Source organism: Chamaea fasciata, unplaced genomic scaffold (assembly GCF_029207755.1).
Source record: "Chamaea fasciata isolate MVZ Bird 193981 ecotype frontalis unplaced genomic scaffold, bChaFas1.0.hap1 SCAF_3, whole genome shotgun sequence".
Lineage (NCBI taxonomy): Eukaryota > Metazoa > Chordata > Aves > Passeriformes > Sylviidae > Chamaea > Chamaea fasciata.
Window position 1 is genome coordinate 71,238,840 of NW_027094088.1, and position 27,702 is coordinate 71,266,541.

General features: G+C 37.3%; 1 long non-coding RNA gene across 2 annotated transcripts; it reads left to right on the forward strand.

Moving 5' to 3' along the window:
- Window positions 1–383: 383 nt before the first annotated feature.
- LOC136287778 (uncharacterized) lies at window positions 384–23,682 on the forward strand. Of its 2 annotated transcripts, XR_010720320.1 has the most exons (4): window positions 384–456; window positions 2,707–2,781; window positions 21,658–21,721; window positions 23,614–23,682. It is a non-coding gene; the product is annotated as an uncharacterized lncRNA (long non-coding RNA). The 2 variants fall into 2 exon arrangements; XR_010720321.1 differs by lacking the exons at window positions 21,658–21,721; window positions 23,614–23,682 and adding an exon at window positions 4,912–5,378.
- Window positions 23,683–27,702: the final 4,020 nt, after the last annotated feature.

Below are 27,702 nucleotides of genomic sequence, written 5' to 3' on the forward strand. Positions count from 1 at the left end.
TGAATACAACAGCATGTTTGTGGATCTTCTTTCTGAAAGCTCATACTAATTTTTTCCTGGATTTTTTTTTTCTTGGCTGAACCTTTCTGCTAGAGTAGAAAATTGAAATTTGGCAGTATAAAAGCTTCAGACAGTGAAGCTGACTTTTGATCCCCTAGGCCTTTGATATTTTGAGAATGGGAGCAAAATTTTGATTTTTTTGACTGTGTGTATAAATCAAACTTGCTGGACTGATACTGACCCTATTTGACTACAGCATCGTGGTGGGGTTTTGCTACCAATCAAATATAGGGGCCTGGACTCAGTGCAGTGAAGTCTGCTCAGGGTGGGTTATCAGCATCTCACGTGGCTGCAATCTCCACACAGGTTTTATAATGCCTGATAAACTTTTCCTATCCAAAAGCATCAGAGAAAGCTTTCAGTCATTTGTGTGCCATTCAGCAGTGACAGTTACATGTGAGTAGATACCATCTTTTTTTACTTATGTAACACTCCAGCAGAGCAATTCCTCGTGCTGTGTCATCCCTATGCCAGGAGGGCTCTGGTTATGAGAAATACCAGATCATGGGATTGGTGAGTGTTGGTTCCCAGAGAAAGGCTGGATTACTAAAGACATTTCCTGCAGCTCTCTAGGTTTTCCTTAAAGTTGCACTTTTTTTCTGGATGATGCCAGTGCTGGTATATTTAATTGCTATTTTGTTTGTTGCAATTTGTAGGGACTTTTTTCCCCCTTTCCTCTGGAGAGCTTTTGAACTGAACACCACTTATTACTGAAAATGAATATAAGTACACAGTAATGTTTTTGTCTGTATCTGTCATATAAAACTGCTCAAAAGTGGAAAAATGCTTTCTTCATTAGGAGAAGACTTTGCATTCTTATCCTCAACAAATTTAATTGAAGTCACAGGAATTTTAATTGCACAAACCATATACAGTGTGAGTGTAACGATTTTCCCTTTAAAATAAGTGACTTGCATGTTTAGAGTTTCAGCCTCAAATATGGTTATTTAGAAACTAAATCTATTACATATGTATATTCTGGCAAATCAGGATAAGGCTTATACTCTTTGTTGCATTTCATCCAGGGAAAAAGAGGGCTGCGAAATTGCTTGAAAAAATATGACATAAGAAGCAGAGAAAATGGGCTTAGTGGAGATGATGGGGTAAAACCCGGGAGGCATATCACTGAGTCATGCTGTGCCAAAATATAGATTTTAAAATTGTTTCTGTCATCTTAGGAAAACCCACAACACTTTGTTCTGAATACCCAAAAACTCTTACAACTTTTCTTCAAAAACAGTTGGCTGTCCTCATCCTTGTTCCTTCAGATATTCCTATACATTAAGAGGCTGATATAATTTTGACACATTGCATTTGAATAATGTCCTTTTCCCTCACCTGATGGAAGAAAACCTTCTAAGCCTGAGAACAGCTACCAGAGCCAATTGTTGAGTGTTACAAAATGCATTGGAGCTGTGTGAAAAAGTTGCAATTTGTTAAATTGGACTGATTTCTCCACCTGGTGCTACCAATTAATTTGCCCAATTTAACCTTTTAAAATGTCATTCTTTGCCTCTTCTTAAGGATACCTAACTAATGCATTTTCCCCTCTCTTGAATTCTTAAAAGCTACTGCATTTTCCATGGCTGTAGGAACTTCTTAGGATGATTGTGGAAAGGAAGAAAATGTATTGCGAAAGCAGCTTCCCTCCTGGGAAGTGAATGATAATTTTGCCCCACTTAAAGTCATTGTAATGTAATTAATTTAGTGCTTTTAATCACCTCAAAATATGAAAATGCAAAGCACTGAAATTAGAATTATTCAAATTTCCATTTAAAACTGGCTAATGTCTGTCCATGGCATGGCAGTCCTCTTGGCATCTCGTTTTAATGACTATTCTGAATTCTCTTCCAGTTTAGAAAGAAAATCACCTATTATGCTGATGTATCTGTAGACCCTATATTTTTCACAGTTGTGATTCTTGTATTATGTTGGGACTTCTTTCTTTTTTTTTTCAGAGACATTTCACTCTTAACTGTGATGTCCATTAGTATTTTGTTCAGGGAACTATGAAAAATGATGATATTAAATGCTTTACAAATAGGTTTCTATTCATCCGATTTGCCATAATGCAGAATGACGTGATTAGTAGTGATTTTTAATTGGCTTCTAAGAAGGTGTCATGTATCAGTTTTTTCATGTGAATTAGTTGTTATGGTAATGAGAACATATCAATTATTCCTTGGAAGGTTGCATTAGATCAATTATATAATTAATCTGACTTGTTTCTTTATTTGCTTGTTTCTCCAGTAATTTCTTGAGTGCAAAAATATTTGTGTTACCATAGGCAGTTAGTATTTTTCTGATCGAATTTCACAGATTATTTTGCAATGTTTATGTTTTTATTTTGATATTTTTATGTTTTTATTTCTTATGAAAAAGAGTTTATTTCACTCAGTTTCTAAATATTTTTAAATTTTTTTAAAATAAATTTTTTACGTCTTGTTGCTTTCTTTTGAAACACAAGTTTGTCAGTAACAGGGTTTCTCTGGCATTGTAAAGCACATATGAACTGTAGATATTTGCTAACAAAAATTTGAGAGCTGTGGCAGGGTTCATGTGTCTCCTGTTCTAAACAGACTCTCTAACCATCAGCTGTCAGGTTGCTTTTCTGCCTCCATTTCCCACTTATTTTTGTCTGCACAGAAGACAAGACACATAATTTGAAGGGGGAATGGAGATCGACTTCAGTCCAGTGGCCATGGTTTTCTTCAGACTTTGGTAAGAAATCCACTTCTCTCCACTCTTCTATGCTCTTAGCACAGACCCCAGCTGAATCTGGATCCATCCAGGCTTAGCTGTGTTGCAGGGCAAATGTTTTCCACATTCCATATATCTTGCCTAAACCAATCTTTAACAAAAGTATATCTAGATATTTCTGAAAGGGTGTGTAACTGAGTTATTTATAAACACACAGGGAAACTATATCTATGTAAATTATTCCAGGACAAATTCTGTCCTGAATTTCTTCCCCACAACAGAAAAAAAAAGCAGCTCAGTTTTCTGAAAATAGAATGATTTGATTAAAACCTACTTATTTAGATTTCTGTAAAATACGGAAGAATCTTGTACAATATGATTTATGAAATATGCAACCTCTAAATCTGTATTTGTGCTCAAAACAACTCCGTTTTTCCTGACATTTAGGTAGTGATATTTTGAACAACCCTACCTGTTAAGTGACAATTTTGTTAAGTTTTTATCTTATTATGGCAGATAATTGCAACTATGCAACTGATAATGGAGCAGTTGTTCAAAGGTAACATTGTATTTGTTCAGTGAAGATCATCACTAAGAAAAAGGCAAATATCTTCCAGCTAAGAAAATCCCCACACACTCTTGTAACACAGAAGGGAAAAAAATTAAGCATTCTAGATCCATTCTCCAATATACTCCCAGCTTTGTTTTACTACCAGAGTAAAACATGACCATGTACACCAAAAGGTGACATTATCTCGTGAGTCAGGTTGTCACTAAATAATTTTACACTCATATTTTTGAAGAGCTGAGTTCATCCTCAAACACAAATGTCTGCCAGGCCCTGTAATCATGTGCAAACCTCAACCCATGAATAGATTGTTGTTTCTTACACTAATCTTAATTTTACAAGAAATGGGATGGCGATGTAGACCTACACTATACCAACACATGTGATTTTGGCTATTACCAAAGTAAATGTACCTTTGAGCTACCTTTTACCTTGTAAGAACCATATCACTTCACACAGGTGTAAGTGACAGCTGAAAAACAAAACCTTAGAGAAGAGATCAGAAATAAAGTTACCTGCACCGCAGTGTTTATATGGTTCTTCAAAATAATAAATGACAGAATACAATGACAGACGTCAGTAAGTGGTGCCCTATACCAGTCCAAATTGGATGAATTCTGGTGTCACAGTCCACTCTAAGAGCTACATTTTAAGAAGACTTAAAGACTATCAGCTTTGGTCTGGCAATCATCTCTTCCTATTCAATTGCCATTATCTCAATCTCCTTCCCAATGTGGCATTATTTAAAATACATAAAATTACTTTACCTTACTAGTTTCTTTAGTATTGGTGCCATATACTTAATAAATATTTGTCACCTTTGCATGGTTTCTCATCAGAGCACTATTAGAAAGTGAGTGCCAATAATGCATTTTTTAAGATATAAAATTGAGGGTACAAAAGAATAATGACTCCTATGAGGACTCACTAGTAGAACCCAAAATAGGAGCTAGGGTTCTCAACTTCTTACTCAGTATCTGAAACAGTTTCTGCTGCTATGATTTAGCATAGCTTGAAAGTGGCACTGATGTAACAATTACATATCTCTCTGATGGAAGGCACAATGTATAGGAAAATCTATTATCAAAGGAGTAAATGAAAATCTTTATGGTTGTAGAATGGTGTGGGGGGTTAACACTGACAAGGCACCAGAAGCCCCTCCAGTTGCTCTATCACTCTCTCTCCTCAGCAGCACAGGGGTAGAAAATGCAATGAATAAAGCTTGCGGGCTCAGATAAGAACAGGGAAATCACTCAGCAATTACTGTTGTGGACAAGACAGATTTCACTTGAGAAATTAGTTCAATTTATTGCCAATAAGTAACAGTAGGACAGTGAGATATTAAGTTAGAACCACCTTGCCATGCTCCTGTTCTTCTTGGGCTCAACTTCACTTCCATCTCTTCTACCTTCTGTCCCTGAGCAGCACAGGGGGAGGGGGAGTTAGGATTACCATCAATCCATGGCTCTTTTTCTCTCCTTCCTTCTCACACTCTTCCCCTGCTCCAACTTGAATCCCTTGCACAGAAGACAATCCTTCACAAACTTGTCTTTACTCTACTTTGGACTGCTTTTCTCTTGCAGCTGTGCACAGCGTTTTTTCACGATTTCTGAAGTGCTTTCCCAGAGGTACCACCCACACAGATGATGGATTCAGCTTTGGCCAGTGTCATTTCCATTTTGGAGCTGACTAAAACTGGTTCTGCCCAACATGGAGCCAGATCCTGGCTTCTCAAAAGAAGCCAGGTGTCTTCTCAAAAGAATCCAGAACTGCAGACTCTCTGCTACTGAAACTTTGCCGGGTAAACCCAATACACATAGCAAGGAAAAATGTGACCTCTGATGGTTTGCCTGGCTTTTATTTTATTTCGTTCTGTGTGGAAGAATTATCAACACCTTCCAAAACAATAGGTAGTCAAAATCATCTTCTTTACTTTAAAAATACTAGTGAAATATCAGTGGAACAAAAATTAGTAAATTGTAGCTGTACATGTGTGTTTTGACACTCTTGTGCAAAAAATGCTACAAAACATTTCTTTTGAAGCTGAAACTGCTACACGTATGAACAAAAGTGTATTTAAAACTTCTGTGTATTAAAACTCTTAGAGAAAACTTGTCTTTATTCTTATTCTAGATGGGTTAATTATCTTTGAAATATTGCTAGTCTAGCCTTTAACTCAATATTATGTTTCAATTAATTATTTAAAAAAATTTTAGTGCTCTGAGACAAAGCAGAACATTGTAGAAAATACTGCAGAGTTTTATGTTCAGATCTTTAATAGGCATTTTAGTTACATTAGAATATTTTCCATTTGTGGATTTAGTATTAATTTCATTTTTTCTGTGTAGAGCTTATGCTTCAGATCTTTCCATTTATCTTTCCAGTTCCTCCACAAGATGATTATATCAATTCTCGGTGTTTCTTCCAGGACATGGTGGCTATTCCCTTGTAAATACATTGCTTAATCCTTGACTATTGCTGCAGTAAATCCAGGAGACTTTAGAGCCATGAATCTGAATGCTAAATTAATTCCCAGTTGGTTTCACTTATATTGGGAGTATGTACTTTATGTTGGCTTTTTCTGTCTTGGTTGAGGCAGTTTGCACGTGATGCTCATTTGCCTTTACAAATAATCTTTAACAGACTGGAAAATAATAAGGGACATTTTGTGACTGGTTGTTAGGGATATCACAATGCTAAAAAACGGACTCACTGTGGAAAGTATGGTCTAGTAATTGAAGTTTATAGGGTGGTATGATACATGCTTAGCAAAAAAAAGATTTTGTAAAGGCTAATTAAAAATACATCTCCAAAAAATGTTATAGTAGTTGAGTATTCAGAGGAAAAGTGTGTTAGTAAGACAGCCTGTAATATCCTTGTTGCAAATTCTTTGGTGGCTCTTCACAATAGAAAGATTTCTAATTTGCACATTTTAATCAATAATTTGTATATGTTACAGTGCCTTAGTTGTCCTATCTGAAGTCCCAGAAGATTTTCATTCTTGCTTTTTCTCTGATGAGTTATTGACTTTTCAGTCCCAGCTTCATCTAGTAAATATTTGATACTAAAACAGTGCAAACTACATTTTCTTTCAAAAAAATCTTACACAGTTCTAATTTTTCAAAACTTAAATATATCTGTATTTATTATTTTGTATGTCATTTGTGGCAGCATGTTACCACATCAAACATTATCAAAACCTATCCTTAACTTGCTGCCCTATATTGTCAACCAGCCTTCCTCAGTAGCTGTCTCTGTTACAGAGAAATTGACACCAGCATTAGAATGATCCTCGCACTTTAACTACTAGCTAGCAGCTGGGATCTTCCTTCTGAATTGAGTATATCAGGCCACCAAGATGGTTCCAAGTGTTGTACAAAAAGTCATTGATTTATGCCTGAAAAACAATAACTTCATGCAGTCCTTTCTGCTAGCTGTTTTCTCTATAAAGACTTATTAGAAAAAATGTATTTGATTTAACAGCTCTCTGAAGTCCAGATGTATTTTCCTGTCCCTTTATGAAAAACAGTGCAGTCACTTATGAATAGATTCTCCACTTGGGAGGGCATGCTTGTAATGGCACCCTTCCTTTGAGATTCAATGACTGGCTGGAAGTTCTGAGAGGGAATAAATCTGGAAAGATGCACCCTAAGCCACTGTGCCCATTCTTTCTACCAAGATTGCAAGAATTTATCCTTTCAGGACATCAGAGTATTGCACCTCTTTCACTGGAGCAATTCCACAACTGAGACGAGGAATGTGACCTAATATTAATAATGTACAAACCTACAGAAACTCTGTAAATTCAAATATGTACATGTATTCCTAGTAAATCTAATTGGACAGAAATCTCCCCACATGCTTTTCATAATTCCTTTAGGGGACATATATTATTGATGGAAAGAAGTACTCACTGTCTATCATGTATCTGTAAGCAGCCTGTAAGTACCTTATATAAACCCTCGACTTATGGTTGTCCTTAATAATCACTGAGTTGAGAACTGTAATGTTCTCATGTCTGTTGAATTATAATTAAGACTTATTTTAAAATAATTGCATGTATCCTCACTTATCTGGGTGTTATCTTGTTCATATCTTACTGATGCAAATTTTAGGTGTTGCAAAATTATAATTTGAAAGGCTGCTACCAGACCTACAATCATGCCTATGTTAATCAAAAATCTACATATATTTATCAGAGGTAAAACCTCAAAATTTAGCCAAAATAATAAAAAAGCTTAGGTTGAAAAGAGCTCTAATCTAACGTCAATGTAGGGAAATATCAGTGCAAACATACAGTATGGTCTGTGCTGGGAAGGTAACTTTCTTCTTCAGCAGATGATCAGAAGGTCAAATAGTTTTGGTATACATTTGAACTTCTGAATAAATATATTTGTGTCTCTTAGATGACTTCAGTTTCTATGAAGAGTCATGCAGCCATTTTGCCAGCAGTGAACATTTACAGAAAACATATGTCAGTCTCCAATCCTAATTTTCTGCATATGAATATTTGAACAAGGGGCAGGGTACAAAGCCCATTGTAATCACCCAGAAAGACACCCACTGACTTCAGCTGCTTTTCTTTTATTGGTTTCTGGAAATATTAACTTAATTTTCCAGTCAAGGAAAAGAAGTTATGGGGCTTTAAAAATTTTGTTTAAAATCTGCCTAATCATAACTGATTAAGTAATGTATAGCATGCTCTGAAAATAATTTGATATTTTATTGAACTCTGAGATCAAAGGTGTATTCTCTTGCATAGAAAAAAAAACAACAAAGAAGTCGCTGAATGTTTAATTGGCAGACCAGATCCACATTCTCATTATTAAAAACAGTTCTGTTTATAATGATCTGTATGTTTAGAATCTTGAGACCTGTTTTCTAGAGCCATAGTGGTCTTTACTTCCTAGTAAATATTGTAAATGTTCTTAGAATTTTGCTTTTCATTAGTGATTTTTTTAATTGCAGTTAATTCCTTAGATGGGATCTGCTTTAATTCCCTTGTGTATTAGAGATTCTTCTTGAAATATAGTCAGACATTGTTATTATACTAATTCTCAATGAAATTAAGAATCTTTTCTATTGAGTGAAACAGATCTCGTAAAAAAGACATTGAGAATAATACCCCATTGTCAACTGTTGGCAGTAAAATAACTGAAAGCTGCTGTCTTCCTTACTGTTGGCTCCAGTCAGTTCTCTGGATTAACCATCACAGCTCCCCTTCCAGTGCTGCTGCTTCCAGCTGTACAGAGTGACCTTTCTGCAGTAACCTCTCATGTGGACCAGGTGATGAAACCAAGCTGTTTCAGCCAGTAACTTTGTACATTTACTTCTTGAAAAAGTGAGAAAACAAGATCTTAAACATTGAGGGAAAACGATGTTCAGTTGGATTGAACTGTTTTTCAAAACTGGGTAAATTAGTTGCTCCTAGGTTATGCTGCGGCTGGAACAGATTAGGAGTGTATAAAACTTTACATACCAACAAGAGTTACTTGTCATAAAATAAAGAAGTTGTCACCAATACTGACTCTTTTTCTCGCAATGCTTCCTTTTTTATGTAGTACTAAATCTATTTCCCTGACTCCCTTTTCAGATGAAAAATTGCTATGCCCTTCATTTTCCATGTGCAATTAAATAACTTTCCTTCAATGACTCATCAGAACATATGTAGAAATTATGGCAAACTAGATAAATAGCTAATAAATATCCTTACATCTCACTGGGATTTCCATTGAGCTCTGCTAGTGTTGAAAGGATTTATGGAGCAATTCCATCCAGGAATGGAAAAGTCTCAAACACTTATGTTCGATTGGGGAAAGTTCATAACTGGGAACAGCTAAGACCAGATGAGGCCTTCCATGAGTTTGTTATCATGGTGTTTTGAGTACATTGTTTGTGGGCATCTGACATCACGACAGGCAATTTGAAAAGTTCAAAACTTTCTTAAGGCAAACAATTCATATTTGGAGTGAAAAATTGCACTTTTCACACCTAACAGCTCTGTTATTCCTTCCCAAGAAGATCAGGAGGAAAAACATCTTCTCTCTTTTTAATGCACACATTTATGAAGAAAAATGCTTTTATTCGGACTTTGTAAATGGGTTTAGAATCTTCCTGTACTGGCTTGAACAGAGAGACAGACCTCTTGATAGATTACATAGGGTTTAAATAAACTCATCCATTTTTTATTGGATTCATCTAATAGTTTATATTTTAAGAACTGAGTGCTGAAAACATATTTCATCTTGCTGGATCCCTGAGAATGGGATTTTTATAACAGTTTTTCTCCATCAGTTTTTTTATGTGATACTACTCTAAAGAAAATTTAACCTAATGAAATAGAGGCTTTCTAATCACCTACTCTTGCAGTCATTTATTTAGTATTTTTGATTAATTAGGGCTCAAGCTTCAAAATCATAAAGAAAAAGTTTTTTTAAGTTTTGTCCAACTCCATTAAACCACATAAATCACCATTACCTGTACTTTCTCAGAATTACACTGCTCTACAAACTGAACCTCTTTGCTCTCTTATCTGCCAAAACTTGTGGGTAATTATGCAGTTAATCATTAAGCAGTTAATCATTAAGCAAATGTATAGCACACAAACTTCTAAAACGAAATAATATTCTGATGTGAGTGTTGACCGTATGTACTACTTATTTTCCTGTCAGCTTGATGGTGTTTCCGCAGATTCTGAGAGGAGATGGGAGCAGAACTGTGGTTTCTCTAGCCTACATTTGTTTACTGTGATATAATCAGTGGTCTCTAGCTATTTTAGGAAAAAAAAAAATGTATGGATGTTCTGTGAAAGTTCCAATGACAAAATATTTTTACACAAAAACAGTCAAAACACACAAAGTTACTGTTTTGAAGAGTACACCATTCAAAGTGTAATCTCACAAAGATGTAGACTGTAGTTCTACATGAGTCTTTTTACAAGCTTTCAGTGCTACTTCATAAAGAAAGGATTACAAGAAAGAGTTCCTTTTTAGCCAGGCTTGAATGCTAGGTTGAATCCTTAATTTTCTGATCTATCATCACTTAAATTTTTTGGGATCTTTCTAGTTTGCATATCATACCCAATCCCTCTGAAGTCCAAGCAACTTTCTCTCTTTTTAGTTATTTGACAACAACCCTTAGGAAGAAGTGTGGCATATCTGTAGAATCACAGGATGAGCCAGACACAGAGTTATGGCTATAGTTATTACCTCATTCTAAGGTTTTCATGGGGTTTCTGCCCTCCTTGCACCAGGAATACTGGCTTATGCCAAGCAAAGCCAGGACTTTCAACATAATCTGGCAAACCCAGATTCTGTACTTCCCACCTGGTACAAGGACTTGCACTGAGCATGGGCCATGCTAAAAAAAAAGAGTAATTTTCTTTTGATTCACACTGCTTTTCTGGTTCAGTGTCATAAAGGCAATCTTCCATATAACTTTCCTCTAGCATTAGAAAATGAAATTTTGTTGCCTTTCATAATGAGTGCCTGAGAAAACAGAAAGAATCAAGCTCATTTTTCATCATGGTAATTTTGGGGAAGTGGATTTCCTACTGTTCTAGCAATAATATTTCAGACAGGTTAACCCTGAAACTTTCCTATAAAGTGCAACAAGCTAAACCTATCAATCAGAAAATGCGTAAGAGAAAGAGACCCCAGAGAAGAGAACACAAGAGAAAAAATCTCTCTGAGACCTCTTTTTTGCTCCAAGGGAGCAGAAAGTGCTATTATGCATTTGCATTGAGGGGACTTATCTGAGGACTGGAAAGCTTCAGGTGTCTGTAACTGGTGAAATGAGTTTTCCTTGGCTGGACAAGTCCTCACCAAGGGCCTCCATTACTTCTCTTCTCAGCAAGATGGGGGAAGAAATAAGATAGAAATAAAACTCTTGTAGGTTTGCGATAAACTGCCTTGAGATAAGGTAGTTTAATAAAGCAAAAGCAAAAGGTTACATTTGCACAAAGAAAGAAGAAAGCAAAAAAAATATTTTATTCTTTACTTCCAATCAACAAGTGGTGTTAGACCTTTGGTCAGGTTTGGGTCAGCTGTCCTGGCTGTCTTCCTCCCAAGATTTTGCCCACCCTCAGTCTGTTGGTGAGAGGGGATTGTTGGAGATACAGCGCTGATGCTGTGCAGCACTGCTCAGCAAGGATCAGTTCTTTGTATATAGTTTTCTTTCTTACCGCAATACTACCTCAGTTTTGTTGAGAAGGGAAGAGTTTTAGTAAAGTTCATGAAAAACAGGCATGTGGGAGCCTAAAATGGTAGACATAGTCAAAGGGAGACTTAAGCAATGATTCAGACATTGAGTTCCATTATTTGTGTCCAACATGAATTTGTTTTAATGTAAAGAGTTAATAATACATCTTTTTAACAACTGAATAGCCAGTAGCTGTTTTCATGGAATGAAATCAAATACTTATTCTTCCAGAAAAGGTACTGTGCAGAAATCTGTGAATCAGAAATCAGTTGCACTGCGAAAGTTATGTCTACAGTTTTGTCTGTAGACAACCTTAACTAGACATGGATGCAACCTGACACATAGTCTAGAATTCAGTCTTTCTTCTATTTGGCTGTGTTCTGTGCCTCAGGCTGTGCAACTGATAAAGCAGAAGATGCTCAGATCTCAAGGCAGAATGGCATGCAGTTCTGATCATGACCAAAAACATTACAACTTTCTCCAAAAATTACAGAAATGTAATATTCTTTGAAAGGGTTTTAAGATTAAACCGCTGACATAAAAGAATATAATGCCCGGCTTCATTACACTGATCAGGCATGGGGTACTTGTTATTAGGTGACAACATATCTTTGTTTGCTGCTTCTTATATCTAAATAGATTTTTCTCCTCTTCCCTTCTCTCTCATGCTGCTTTGGGGGAAATTTCAGCTGTTTCCACCTGCGATGTATAACTGTGCACATAGAACACTGTGTTTCATTTCAAGCAATCAGTTTTGCTTTGGCTTTAGAGTGTTTGGATTAAATCTGAATTTAAGGTTCAACTTCAAACCCAACCTTTTTATCCTTTCTTGATTAGTTTAGTTTTATGTTCTTGCTTAGCAGCGGGAGATTAATTCAAATGTCTGCTCCTACTCAAGTAAAGGTTCAACTCAGCCCTGTTTTTGCTCTTCTTTCTTCACTCCCTTGAGTCTACATTTATATTCCAAAGCTGTTTTGGGCAGAGAATTCGGTGAAGCTCTTGTATCAGTCCAAGGGTAAATGAGCCTGAAAATAAATCTTTCAGCAGATATAGGAAGTTCTGTTATCGAGTTGGACTCCATACAAATAATAGTGCTGTTTTTCTACACATACATTCAATAATGGTTTGCAATGATAAGTTTTACTATTAAAATACAAAGCTTTATGAAGTTTTAAAAGGCTTTAATTTTACAGATAAAATGGAAATGAACAGTTTTATCTTTGCAGCATGAAAAATGAAGACTCTCAGAAAATCTTGGTCGTTGTTTCTTGAGGAAAGAACGTCATACATTCCACCCTTTGACTTTCTTTTTGTGTCACTGAACACTCATTTCCATGAGTAGTTTATGTACGATTTCTGTTTAGGTTCAGCAGCACTCACAGAGAGCTAGGTAGGTATTCAGGAAGGGAGGAAATTTAATGAGGTTTATTATCATATGAAAAGTCCAGTTGTCTAAGGGGAGGTTGAGACAATTCAGTTTGTTTAAAAGAGAGAAGGCTAAGGGAAGATCTAGTTATTGTCTTCAACTAATGGGATCAGAGCACAAAACCAGGATTCTTTCCTACAGCAAAAGGGAAAGAGGCAACTGTCCCAAGCTGCAGGAAGGGAAATTCCAACTAGATACATGGAAGAAATAAAAAAATCACCCTTTTGTGCTCAAGCACTGGAAAGGGTTCCCCAGAGGGATTTTGGTTGTCTGCATTCTGGAAGTGTTCAGAGCTTGTCCTGAGGTACCTGCTCTGACAATAGTTTTGGTCCTGTAGCTGGGACTAGATGGTGTTAGGACCACTGTTGGAACAAGTGATTCTTTCCAAACCAAATTACTGTAACATTTTGAAAACACAGAGTATGACAGAAACCTTATCCACTTTACTGGTATGTAGTGTTCCACACCACAATAATATTAGGAAAGGACCACCTCTGCTCTGGGCTCTGGTTCATTAAGAGCTGGCAGGATGTCCAGCACCTGACATCTGTTCCCTGCTGTTGGAAGGAAGCTTCTGTTTGAAAAGATGCTACATAGATATGAGGGTCAGTCCCAGCTGCAGAGCGAGACACATGAACTTCGGTATTTAGAATGTGGGTTTACTTTTTTGAGTTTGTACCTCACCACTTGTCACAGCTAGCTGACTCATTTACACATATCTAGGTGTCTATCCTCTTCCAAGAGCCCTTGCTGCTGTGTAGATTCTGCTCCAGGATTGGTCACCTGTGGAACCTGTGTCACATCGGTCAACTTGGTTTTGATGAAATGTTAATATAAAACTATTGCATAATGACCAGTTCCTGTGACTGCATTTGCAAGCATTTGATATATGTATTTGTCCAGGAAAAGTTTTCTTTGGTCTGTAGATGGTAAGTCTCTACACTGGCGCACAGACATATTCTTGAGAAGAGAGATGAAGAGCACTCTGAATCCCTCAGGCTTTGGATTTAGCCCTTAGTCTGCATCAGTACCATATGCTAGTGGGGTTTATAGCAGGCGGAGAGAATTAATGCATTCCCACCTCCCCAGGTGTTTTTCAGATTGTTCCTGTTTAGATGAGTTTGCAGCTTTGCTTCAGCTGTAACAGACACATGGGACAAAATCTAGGCTGGTATTTTTCATTTTGATGTAAAAGTAAAAGCAAACATTTTCTTTCTTAACCACTAGATAAATTGCTTGGCATCCTACTTTTATAATCTGTGTCTACCATGCTATAGCTAAATTGTGTTTCTTTAAAAGTAGCTGTATCTGTAAATATAATTCTTCAAAACCACCCAAGTTTTTTTTCTACAAGTCTAAAAGTTTAGCTAAGAAAACAGAATGATATGTACAGGGAGATAGATGTTAGTGTTATGTCTCCAGGATTCTTGACTCCAGAGGAGCAGACTGATCTTATTTCAAATTGTTTAAAGAGCAGCATTAGCATTGATTGCAGAAGTAGCCTTAGAAGAAGCCTTTAGTCTTTCCTCCCAGCTAAAAGAAAGTAGCATACTACTAAATGGTGATATCTACCTGAGCAAGACAAAGGAAACAATGAGTAAAATATTTCAGAATGCTTAAGGAAATGTTTTATTTTCATAATGTATAGAGAGGTTGGTCTGACAATATGTTCAAATGCCACTTCACAGCGGGCTTGAGTTTCCATCTATGCCTTTTCATCCATTTGGCATCTCAGAAGTTGTATAAAGCATTCAGTCCATTATGCATTGGCATAAAATAGTTACAATCTGAGATCAAAGATGCCACCCACATAAAAAAAAAAAAAGATAGACTTGGAAATGTCTTTGAATCACCCATAAATGTACAAAAATGGCCAGATTTCCTGTGAATAACCTTTCCTGTGAATTTTCAAGTTTTTTCTTCTTAGGGTAATGACACTGTAAGAAATATGTTTTGCTTTACATGTCAGTTCTGCTTTTTGAGCCAGGTTGAGTACCAAGTGTGACCAGAGGAGCAGTGTGTGAAAGGATACTTGTTTCATGACTGCATAAAGATTCAAGTTAATCCATTTAACTGAGGAACAAAAAATTGTAGTGTTGGTCAGGTACTTTATAAAAGACTTATATTTCTGAGACTTAAAGAACATCAGTATCTTCAGGTAACACTGGGTCAGCAGGATGACCCAGTAACTTAGTGGTCTGCAGTAGTAGTTACAGGATGCTCTTCAACCAATCACAAGGATTTTGTAAGAGTTTATGCAGAAAAATATTGGTGAAAGACAGTATACATCAAGACATCAGTATATTAAGACAAGGCACCCTTTTTCCCTCAAACCACTATAAAGCAGAGCCATGAAGAACACAAGTAACAGAAAGGTAGCTTAGCTTAGATCTATGACAATCCAGGATTTGCTGTCATTTGTGCTATATACTGTTGTAGAGTTCTCCAGGAGGAGAGCAAGAAGTTGTTTAGCTCCTGTTGCAGTGTGAGACACGCAGTGAAGCAAAATATGGGGAGAAAGCACTGAAGTATATTCAGACTAAAAGCCTAACTAGATTCTATTAAGATCAACTATCTTGAAGAAAGAAATAATTAATATTTTCAGAAAATTCCTGTGGGAAAATCATCTGCCTGGATGCTTGCACTATGCTTATCATGTTTGAAACTGAAGGGATTATAGTCTGTCCCTGGGAGAAATTTTTGAAACACCGGAGACTTAAACAGTGCAACTCTTCTCAGTGATTTCTTCTTCCTAGAAGCAGACTCTTTCTTGCCTTTCTTCTTGGGCTCATGAATTTCTAGACCTTGCTGTACAATGATCCAATTGCAGTCAGAAGATGGTCACTGCTTTAGTCAAAGGTATAGCCCGGTACACTTCCTTCAAGCCATCAATATGAAGTTTTAAAAAATTTTCTCATTTGGCTTGGGTTTCATAACATATTGCTACAGACTTCTTTATGGAGGAGAAATGATGCCATTTTACATATGGTTTTGTGCTAGATATTGATTAATTTAAAAAAAAGCCCAACCAAACAACAAAACCAAACTGAAACTATGATGCACTGTGCTTTACTGTATTACCTGAATGCACAAGTAACCTCTGAAAGGCAAAGAGAAAACATCGTAATTCAGATGTTTTTAGTATAAGACTATTATAAGAATCAATGTATCTGTGTTTACTAAGCAGTAACAGACACTTCCTACTTCAAATATTAATAATAAGAGTAGAAGAGAAGGTTCTGAGGTGTGTTAGCAAGTAAGATTCCAGCTGCATTTTATACTAATGTTTTCTAAACTATTTCAGAATAACTTACAGAAGAGGCAGATTTTTTATCATTGCAAATTTCCTTCAAGCTCTCTCACTCAGTTTTGAAAGGCAATAAATTATAGTTATGTATTTTTCTCGCCAAGAGGAGGTTTTGATTGACTTTTGATCTTCAGCAGTAGTTCAGGAGCACTTAGTTGCTTCTCACATGTTGCTTTTTCTGAGGAGCTGAGAGGAAATGTAGCATTCTGAACATGCTCATTAGCTCCAGTTCAGCGTGTTTGGCAAGAGCTGTGAGGAAAAGGTTTCAAAAGAGAATGTAGAAGCTTGGGAAGGATTTTATATTCTAGATTACAGGTATTATAAAATTGATAGGATAGTTAGGCATATAGCTGCTTCTTGAACTGACAAATTTGGTTGATAAATAGCTTTGTGTGGAGATAGACATTTAAGAACATACATATTTTTCTCAGAGAGGAAAAATTTGAAAACAACTAAACTTATCCTGAGAACTGTCCAAATTATATTCTGTGGACATACTTGTATTTAGGCAGTGTAAAGACAAACTGATAGCTGATAGTAGAGAGAAAAGGTTTGGAGAAATTTGATATAAAAATTGATGCGAGAATTTTAGTATGTCATGTTTCTTAACTATATGGAGACTTTTTATCAACCTATTCACTGCAATTATTTATTCTGGTGCACGAACTGAGTTCAGGCATCTACAATATGAAAGTGTTTAGAAGAGAATTGGTTTCTTATTTCTCTTATTTAATTGGTTAATAGCTTTTCATAAGGTTTATTTACACACCCCCACACATGGGCCTTTTCTCTTTCCTTTTAAGAAAGTACATGAAAGGGTAACAGACACAGATCTAGCTAACTCCTCTGAGGATGCTTCAGGGGTAGTTTGTGTTGCATTTTATGCAGGAATCTGCCAAGGTGATTTCTATGGTAACCTCTATTTGCATTCTTTCAAATGATGGTAAATTCTGACACATTCCATTAAATATTGATAGCAGTGTTTCATCTGCTGGAAACCCACATGGGAATATTTAACTTTATCTATTGTCTGAGACTATTCTTTTGTATCAGCAAGCTTTATACAGTTAAAATGTTAATTAGATTTTTATAGCCATTTTTATCATTCTGCTCTTCATGTAGATTGCTCCAAACACATTTATTTACAATTCCAAAATAGTTCCTTTAATATTCCACAGCACCTTACTCAGAGATTAGCTTAATAGCAAACCTCAAAAATGTACTTAAAGGCTTGTGAAACACCTACAGAATCATAATGCTACAAATTTTTTGGCTAATGGCCAAGTGAATTGTAAGATCAGATTTTAAGGAAAAGAGACAAGCCTGAAAGAGAAAATGGCATAATTAGTTTCAAAATTGCATGGTATCTCAAATATGAAACAGTAATGAAACTGCTTACATAAAGGAGTTTTTATTGGTGGAGTGGGGTAAAGTAGGATAAGAAAAATGGAAAAATAGAGTGCAGGTAATTTTATCTTCATGAGTGACACATGAAATATCTCCAAAGAATTAAAAAACACTCCCAATCCTCTGGAAAAAGAATCTTGCATCCACACTAAGGATTATGTGTTCATTTTATATTAAACAGTGTTTGGGGATCTGGCTGGTGACTGTTTTCTTATGAGGTAATTAGCAAACATGAATTTGTGGCAGAGGCTCTGAACCGCTGCTGTTTTGCGTCTCGCATCGCTGCTTACGCATCTGAATAGTAAATACAGGCTGGATTTAAAGCACCACTAGGTAAAGAGGGCAGCACTGCTGCTCACCAGCGTGCAGCCGAACAAAGAGCCAGCATCAGAACAAGTGGTAACAACACAAGTTTAAATTGCCATGACCTTTTGTTATTTGATCTGCTGGCCTACAGGTGGAAAGGGTTGCACAGTAATGGGGAACTTCTGACCTGCTTTGCACTTTTGAGCTGGTTCTCTGCTGTGAGGTAATTACAGGAGATGCTTTTAGAAAATTGGTCCTAATATCAAGGTTTTCTGGGTTCCATTAAGGTCTGGAATCAGAAATCCTTGTGCTGAGACAGAAAATTGAAAATATTTGATACTAAGACTGGCTTTGTGAAGAGAAACAGCACTATACATGATTCTAAGCAGTGAAACTACAATACCTTTGAATTGTTTGCTTGCATATTCTACCCCCAGACAATATAATTGAGATGGTCTGCACAGTCAGTGGGAATTAATCTCTTTGTAGATCTCATACAAATCATGGAACAAATAGATCATGTAACACTATCTTTAATACCTAATGCATTATTGTTAAGAATTCTTAACCTCTATCCAGTTTAATATTATATCCTTCACCGTTTTTTTTTTTTTTTTGTTTTCCCCAAGACTAACTTCCTGCTGAGATCATTTTGGAATCTGTTGAAAAGTCAATAGTTTGATATTACAACCTTATACAGTGAATTTAGAAAAATCCTTGGAACTTGTGAAATGCTGTAAACAGTTCTCTCCAGGGTCTAGAGGCTACCTTTGGTGCTCTTTTATGAAAATCCAACTGTAGTTCTTTTATGATAGTGCACAACTCTTCAGGGCAAGGATAAAACACATCTCTTTGCTTCCAAGACTGATTAGAGATAATATAATGCAAAAGTAGGGAGGTAAAGGGAGTGGCATGAGGGTGGGGGAAGTGAGGTAGGAAAGGAAAAGAGGGAAACTTAGAGGTAAAGGGAAATAAAAGGAAGAGAAATAATATTGATACAGGTTTGTGCAGCCAAAGTTGATTAATGCAAATGAAGTGGCAAGTTTCCAGAGCGAATCCAGGTTAAGTACTTTTAATCACTACAAGGCTCAGAATCAGATCTCATAAGCCCTGTAGACTGGAGCCAATCAAGTGTTATGGGCACATGGTCCTGGAATCACTGGGAAGGTAATGCTAAATATGCCTTTCTGTGAGGGTGATTGCTGTACGGAGAACACCAAACTCAACATGATTTCATTTTGCACTCAGCTCAAGTAAATAACTTGTGCTCTGTGGAGCATAGCAGAGACTGCCCAAGCTCTGAACAGTAGCTAGCATGGTCCAGCAGTACCAGGGCTGTGCTGTTGCTGTGCCCAGGAGGAGCACAAGAAGTATTCTGATGTTCTAAATTGATGAGGAGTAATATTGCCTTCATCAGCAGCAATGAGTCTGTGCTTTGTCACAAAGTTGACCCAGGGCTCGTAACTTTGGGCTCAGTGTTAAAGAATACAAAAATGAACACAAAACATAGCAAATCCAGTTTGGTTGGTGCTGCAGCTGCATTAATGAAATTTGATGGGTCTGAGCTGGACCTGTACCACTTACCTCTACTGCAGCATCTTTCCCTTGCAGCTCACCAAGTGGCACCTGCACTCTGATCTGTGCACTCAGATCTGCACATCCACACAAGATGTGCTTTTTGGCTAACTAGCCAAAAATGAGGGGTGGGTAAAGGTGCCTTGCACATTTCATCAGTCTTCAGATCCTTAGCTAGTCATTCCTCATGTAGCTTATTGATAATTGACATGTGCAGTACAACCATTTTGTTAATGAAATAGACTTACTATCCTAGAACCAGACCCCAACCTTTTGAAGCCATTAAGAAAAATACTACTAATTTCAATAGGAACAGAATTTATTGTCTTTTCAAAAGAAGATGAACATTGTTTTAGTTCTATATTGCCACAGGAATGAAACTACTCTGGCAGTTCAGAACTCAGTGAATGTAAAAATATACGTTTTATATGTATATATCTAAAATCAAGACATGAAATTTAGTGGCTCTGTGAAATCATGTCCTGTTGATAGGCATAAACAACATTTGTTTAGTGGGATTTGGTAAAAAACAATGCCATGAAAGCAGAGTAAAAAGTTGAAACATTTTTAATCTAAAAACTTTAGAAGTCATGTTTTTCTAATATATAATTATAGAATTAAGCTAAAAGTACTTCATTTATTTCCCTCTGCAGGAAAGGTGCTTGAGCATTCCCATGTAAGCCTGAACATATATTAACCCATGAACTCCGTGCTGTAGGGGCTTTCCCCCACCCCCTGTGGATCATGACTGTGGCCATCACTTTGACCAACAGACATCAAAATTGCAACAATAAAGTCTCATTACTGGATCCAGAGGCAGTGAGATCTTTCCTCATCCTTCCTTTCTCTTTCTTTCTTTTCCCTTTTGCAATTTCTTAAGTGACATTACTATAGACAAGAACAACCAAAATGTTGTTCTTGTTATATGTATCCTTTCCATTGCATCCAAATAGTTCTGAAATACAGCAATATAAATATATATATATTTATAAACACCAATCATTCAGTGTCATTTTGCTCTAATCTACCTTCAAAGGGTCTATTAACAAGAACCTGAGTTATCTTCACCTTCAGAGAGAGGTCGTGGAACTAAGGAAGATAATTCTTTAAGCAGCTACAAAATACTAGAGCATAATCAGTCTAATTCACTGTGAAGTGGTGAAGCTCTGGCCCTCATGTTAAGTTTTCCACTGTGGAAACTGAATGAACATAAGCTGTGCTGGTTGTACCAAATGCAGATTGGGAATATGTGCCAGGCTTCTAGCGGGTGTGACAATTCCGTCTGCTCTGGGTTCGTGTCCCAAAGCCACATAAGGACAAGGCCAATAAGTCACATTAGCTCCTTTTCATGTAAGGAAAACCTGAATATGTGAGCCAGAGGTAAAGATACAGAAAATTCAGTCACATTTCTACAAGAGAACCAGGACTTCAGGGTTTTTCTCTTTCGACATAGCCTAAGCTAACTCAAAATTTAGCCCTGAAATCAAACATATTTATGCATGCGTGCACCTGCACACATGCATACTAGGTTCCTTTGACCTAGACAGAGGTATTTCAAACACTTTAGAGTCTCTGAGACCTCCCCCATAAGACTGCGTTCTAGAGCATACAGTTAAGGAAGACCCACGTTGACTTGGCTGGAGGATAAGCAGGATCCACTACAATGCCTAACATGATTCTTGAGAGCTGTTTGTGCAACTGAACCGTGTTCAAGATGTCTGGCTTGGAGAATTCCCTCCTGAAGTCCTTTTTATTATCTGCCAAAAGACAGACTCCTTGAAAACAATTTACAAGATATTTGAAAAGTGGACTTTTCTATGCTTTCTTGGAGGACTTGTCAGGGTAATGAGATCCCAAGTACAGGCAATTAGACGCCAATTTGTTCACCTGAAAAAATCCTTTGTGCTGTGAAGATGATCAGGGGAATTCACAAGGCAGTGGGAGAAAGGAGGTTGAAGGCTGGTATCTGTGTTAAGAATCATCATGTGTTCCTGGTGGAATTGTTAAAAGTTGACGATTTTACCTATCATTGTCACGAGTAATTATTTCTTTAGCAACAACAGAGAATGTTTACATGAACTAATTCAGTCTTCCAAATGCTTTGAACAGTCAGACCCTCTGTTGGGATGAAGCAACGAGAGAGAAAGTGAAAAAATTGAAAGAGCAGCAGGAGGTAAGGAACGATTGTCCAAAAGCAGAACTGCCACCAAAAGAATAAATATTTTTGCCTTGAGCAGGAGATCTGCACTGGAGGCAGCTATTTATTTATGCTCCTCTGTTGTCCCCAAAGTAAAATCAGACATTTGTATGGCTCTGCTGCAGCTGGAGGGCTGAAAGATTCATATAGTGAGGATAACCTTTCCCTCCCTTTCTCTCTCCCTCAACCCCCAATTGATTATACATTGCACTTAGAAGGCAAAATTAACAGTTCTGCTTCCCAATATCAGCTCTGGTAACTAATGAGAAGGGTTAGGATCTGTGTGACCAACTTACTGCTTCTCTACACAGATCTCACTGACTGAGGAGCTGTAACTCCTAAAAGGCTGGACACCCTGAGCTACAAAGGGAAATTTCAAACATGGCTTTGAAAAGTTGTCAGACTGAATTATGGTCCATAACCACTCAAGTATCACTGAGTGAGATGTCTGAGATATTTCACTGGCTCTTAAAGCCATCCAATCCCTACACTTACTTTTCAGTACCATTGCAGTTTTCCTTCCTTCCTTCCTTCCTTCCTTCCTTCCTTCCTTCCTTCCTTCCTTCCTTCCTTCCTTCCTTCCTTCCTTCCTTCCTTCCTTCCTTCCTTCCTTCCTTCCTCCCTCCCTCCCTCCCTCCCTCCCTCCCCTATTCTATTTTATCCTCTCTTTTCCTCTCCCCCTCCTTTTCTTCCCTTCTTGCTCTCTATCTTCTTCCACCCTACCTTTCCTTTTACATTCTTTCTCTCATTCTTGTTAAGGATTTTTCACTCTTCAGATGCAGTCACTGGCATTGCTGACAGTGGACTGTATTCTATTCAACTTTCATGCTCTTGCCGTTAGAAACCTATTATGGATGTGACTCTATTTGCCTCCCAAAATATCTTATCTTCTAAGATGTGGTATTTAGAAATCCCACCTCCTGAGAGCAGTTTGAACTTAACAAAGAGATAAATGGCATAAAAAAAGAGAAAGCTAAGACGATTTTAAAGCATATTAGGTTCTGCTCTTTATAAATTAAATTTGAAAAACTTAAGATTTGCATTTTTCCCTTTGTGTAAACCAAAATGCCATGGAAATATAGTTATAAAACCTTAAAAATTATCCCACAGGAGTAGTATTTTAAGTTTAAGACAAGTAGCTGAATCTGAGATTCAGTCTTCAGGAAGTGCAAACAGCATTGACTTTATATGCTAGATAAAAGGAAAGGGTATTTATTGACATGGAGAGACAACAGAACTCCTTGATCTAATTCTTAACCTTTAGCCACTTGAAAATGAGGCTAATGAAATATTGCAACATAAAGAGGATTGGCTATGAAAAAAAAAAGTCTTAAGCAAAATAGGGGTTTGAGAATACTGTTAAAGCAATTTTAAACAAGTTTCAAGAAATGTTAAGATAATATCCTTCTCAGTAAAACAATTACTTGAATTTCAGGTGCCCTTTTTGTGTAATTACTAGAGAGATGAGGTTTCAGTAAGCACCCAGTTTTGGTCAAAACTTCTGAAAGTGTTGGAGAAAAGTATGTAGTTTTCAAGGTAAAGATGTAGAGCAAGACAGTTAATTTGAGGTCTCAAAATATAAGGTTGTTTTAACTTCTGTGTTAACTGGGCTCAGGTTCTGGGAAAAAGCCATGACACTAGTTAACTGAACTGGCTTGAGGTTTCAACAATCCTGATTTTGCTTTGCTTTTTGGTTTTGGTCATATTGTTTATCCCACTTGCCTGAAAAACCAGACAAATCCCTAGTATTCTCATCGTATTTCTTGTCCACTGGGGTTAAAAGTCAGGGTATTTCCCAATCATTGGAAGTATGGAGATATGCATTTTAACTATTTTTCTGAAAATAGATTTTTTTTTTTTAAACACAGGTGTTTTCTCAGGACAAGATTTCCAGGTGAGCATGCGTTTCTGAACTGCCTGATCTGGCTGCCAACAGCCCAAAGAGGTACATCCCCTCCATTTCTTCTCACTGTACTGAAACCTTCATCTGCCATTGCACATTTTTAATATCCTTTAATGAGCTTAACAGCACCTTTGTCCTTTGGCAACCAGTAGATTGGTTCATAAATGAATGCCACATGTTCCTGTATTCTAGATATATATTACAGTCCCCACTATCCAACAAAACAACTGTACAATTGAAAGGCAGCACATGCAAAGTTATACCTAGAGAACTGGAGCCACATGTAGAGCCACATATTAATTTCTGAGAGGGGTCTCATGGCACAAATAAGGCCAGAATGAGATTCTGCTATATATTTTGAAACTGGCCTATTTACCTGCTTTTGTGATAGAACATTGTGCACCAGGCCGTAACTGTGAATGGCTTCTGCAATGCACCAGGGCAGTGTGTTAATCCTGTACAGTTAGTTAAATTCTGGGAAGGAAATCAAATTCTGAAAATGTTATTTTCCCCCATGAACAGCAAAAACCAGTGCTCCATCCATGATAGGTACTTAATGTCACTTAGGGATACTATCCACTTTTTGTCAAGTTCCCTGCTCAGGCTGTTTTTTCTTTTAGCTAACCTCAAAGATGACCTGTTTTCTCTTTCCTCCTTTATGACACTTATACAAGCTGAATAGAAAATCAAAAGCAAGAAAGGTGTTTTTATCAAGGCACTGCTGTTTTTCAGCTTTTCTCTTGTTTTTCTTCTGCAAACAGCAAGGTGCCAAAAAAGCATCGTTTGATAGACACTAAAACATGAAGAGCAGACATCTCATCTACATTTTTACGAAGAGTAAACAAGTGGGACATTTTTGTAAATTGAGTATTAAACTTCCCACTCCTTTCCCTCTCTCCACACATGTTCTTTACTACTGTAGTTTTGTAGGGGAGGAAAGGTTCCATTTTTTTGGGTTTTTTTTTTTTTTTTTTTTTTTTTTTTTTTTTTTTTTTTTTTTCTCCTCCTGCATTCCTGATATTTGTTTTGTAAACAGTTAACTCTTTGGGAGTCAGAGATTCTGTAATTTCCCTCTATTTTGGTGGAAAAGCTTCTGGGCTGTCTTTCTTGAGAAAGTGTATTGCAGGTGACAGTGAAGAAACGTGGCTGCTCTTATCTTAGTGCTGTCTGGCAGTTCCCTGTGTCTGGAGATCAAGTGAGCAGTAACTGCTGAGTCTATACACTGTTTTACAGTGGCCTTACCTTGCGACATGCTTTGCACTGCATGTGTCACTCAAGCCATCATCCACCCCTTCTACTCTTTATCTTTGCACTTGGAGTATTACTTTATGCAGAGTTTCCATTAGTTCTGAATCCCTGTTACTGTTATTTCTCTGATCCACCTGTATAGGAAATGTTACCCTATTCCCAGCAGCATGTTCATGGATATGCAGAGGAGAGGGCAGAGGTTAAAATCAGTCTTGCAGTGTATAAGATGGAAAAAATCTTTCTACACAATATGATATAAATTTAACTTCTTTTATTTTTTTTTTCAACAAGTCCATTTGGTGCATGCTTGAGAGAGTCTGAGCCAGGAAATGGAATAAGTCTCTGCAGACATGGCAGGTACATTTGGTGCTATAGAGGTAGCATGACAGGGCTCTATTACAGTAAATAATACAATTCCAGAAATAACCTATGCGGAACATATTGCTTCTGCTGCACATGTCAAGAAATGGACTTTGATCGATGTTCTTGCAACACAAAACCACATACTAAAACTTTTTAATTATGATGACAGTGTAAAAGTGTAGATGGTGCTCACTGGCAGTGCTCATAGCCTTTATAATTAACAAATGGACAGTGCAGATTAATTCTGCATGCTCTTCATGTTTCACGATTCTTTCTAGTTGCTGCCATCAGCATGTATGGAAGCAACAAGGCACGAGAGAAGGCCTGGTTTTCATCACCTCGGGAGTGCTAACAGGCCTCCTAGAGGGGAGTGATTATCTCACAATAACCACACCACCTGGAGCTACCATGCTGCTGCTACAAACATTCATTAATGTAAGAGAAAAACATGTACTTTAGTGCTAGAGGATGGAGCTAGGAGTTCAGAATGCTAAAGAGCTTTATCAGGAGCTCTAGTTTGCCTCTATTCAATTCCATATGAGAATATTCTCTAGGCAACCGTACAACTTTCTCAGTTTTGTAAACTAGACCACTGCTTTAGCAATACTTTTGCAGCAGCCTAGTATGAGAGTCAACAATTAAAAAGAGATGGTACAACCATCATTGAACAGAAAGTCACATTCCTCAGATTGCCTTCTCAAGGGGAGTATCTCAGAAGACATTCTACACACAGTTTTTCAGAATAAAAAGCACAAGGAAATTACAAATCAGATTGGATAAGAGTGTCTATAATTTTAAATTTTAAATGGACTAATTTCTGTTCAGCAATGCATTTAGAGTATATTTAATTTGAATTTATCAGAAAAGTATGGAATGAAGTACATGGGAATACAATAACTCATTGTCTGCTGTTCTCTATGATAATGTACCAAACTCTTATCTAATGACTTTGATGTTAATGGAGTCTTACACTCTCCCTGACCTCTTCAGTGCTGGATGGATGTGTATGTGCTTTTTCTGTCCATCAGGTTTTATGCTTCACTCTCAACTTTCCTGCAAATCTTTTATCTTTACTTCTGCTTCATTTCCTCTTTAGTAGGAGGGCAAATTTTCTTTAAATTAAGAGTTTTATTTCTACACTTGTAGGGATAATTTCTTGGATTTTAAAATTAGTAAATTTGGAAAAAACAGTTAAATTACTGATGTTGTGACTATCTACTTCCATCCCAAGTGTATTTCTTGCTCTTTCATAGTTTATCTATTTAATGGAATTTGGTTTGCCTGTCACCCAGAAACAATAGGAGACACACAGAAAGCATTTTTACATACCTTTTTTGCATATTAATTTCTTTTTTTATCTGTGTTTAGCATCTCTAGCATGTTGTGGATGTAAAGATGAACCTTCCTGTCTTGGGTTTTGTAACCGAAAAAAAAATGTTATTCTATTCCATCTGTTGAAACCGAGTGGAGCAGTGTTGCTTATCTTTGCCCAAATGGGTCAGTGTTGCTTATCAGATGGTGCAGTGTTCCTTAAACAGATGGTGCAGTGTTCCACTACCCCCATGGGGATATCTTCTGCTAATGGACCATTAAAGCTCATCAATGATATGACACATTACATCATACTATTGTAAGATGCTCTGCCCAGGGAGGAGGAGTCAAACCATCTTCTCCTAGATAAAAAGTTGCCACAAGTGTCACCAGGCATCCAGTTTTCCACTGGATCCCTGGAGGAAGACTGGACCCATCTCACCAATACTGGACCCTTTCTCTGATGGGACCGTCTCTACTCCAACAAAGCCACATCTGCCACTCCAGGAGGAAGACAGCGTACTTTGGACAGCTTCCAACACCCTGACCAACAGGGCGTCAGGTTGTATTTCTGACTCTGTCAGGGTTTTCTAGGATTTCTTGTTTGTTTGTTTGCTTGCTTATTCTTCTGTACTACAACATTTGTATTTTTATATCCCTAGTAAAGAACTGCTATACCTATTCCGAAAATCTTTGCCTGACAGCCTTTTAATTGCAAATTTATAATAACTTGGAAAAGGGGGAGAGGGGCTTACATTCCAAGGGAGACTCCAACCTTCTCTGGCAGGTAACTGTCTATCTAAACCAGGACACTTCCTCAGACTTTTTAGATGGTGGTGGGAGCCATATTGCCAGTCAAGAGAATGTGGCCCAGGGAGCGCTCAGTGGCTACGATGGCACAGAAGGCTTTAATTTACAGCTGTCTCCTGCTCATCATGTGTTTATTGTGGTTAGTCAGCACACACAGAAGCTAAGGTGAGCTCATCCTTGGGGGCAGGGAGAACTTGAGGGTCATTTGCTTGTACAGTACCTCTTGGATGCTTGGAGTCCAGCTTTAGTGCCTAAAGCTGGGAAGGCAACTTAGGTGTGTTTTTCATGAGGCACTGTGAAATGTTAACTTCCCTGTCTAGAC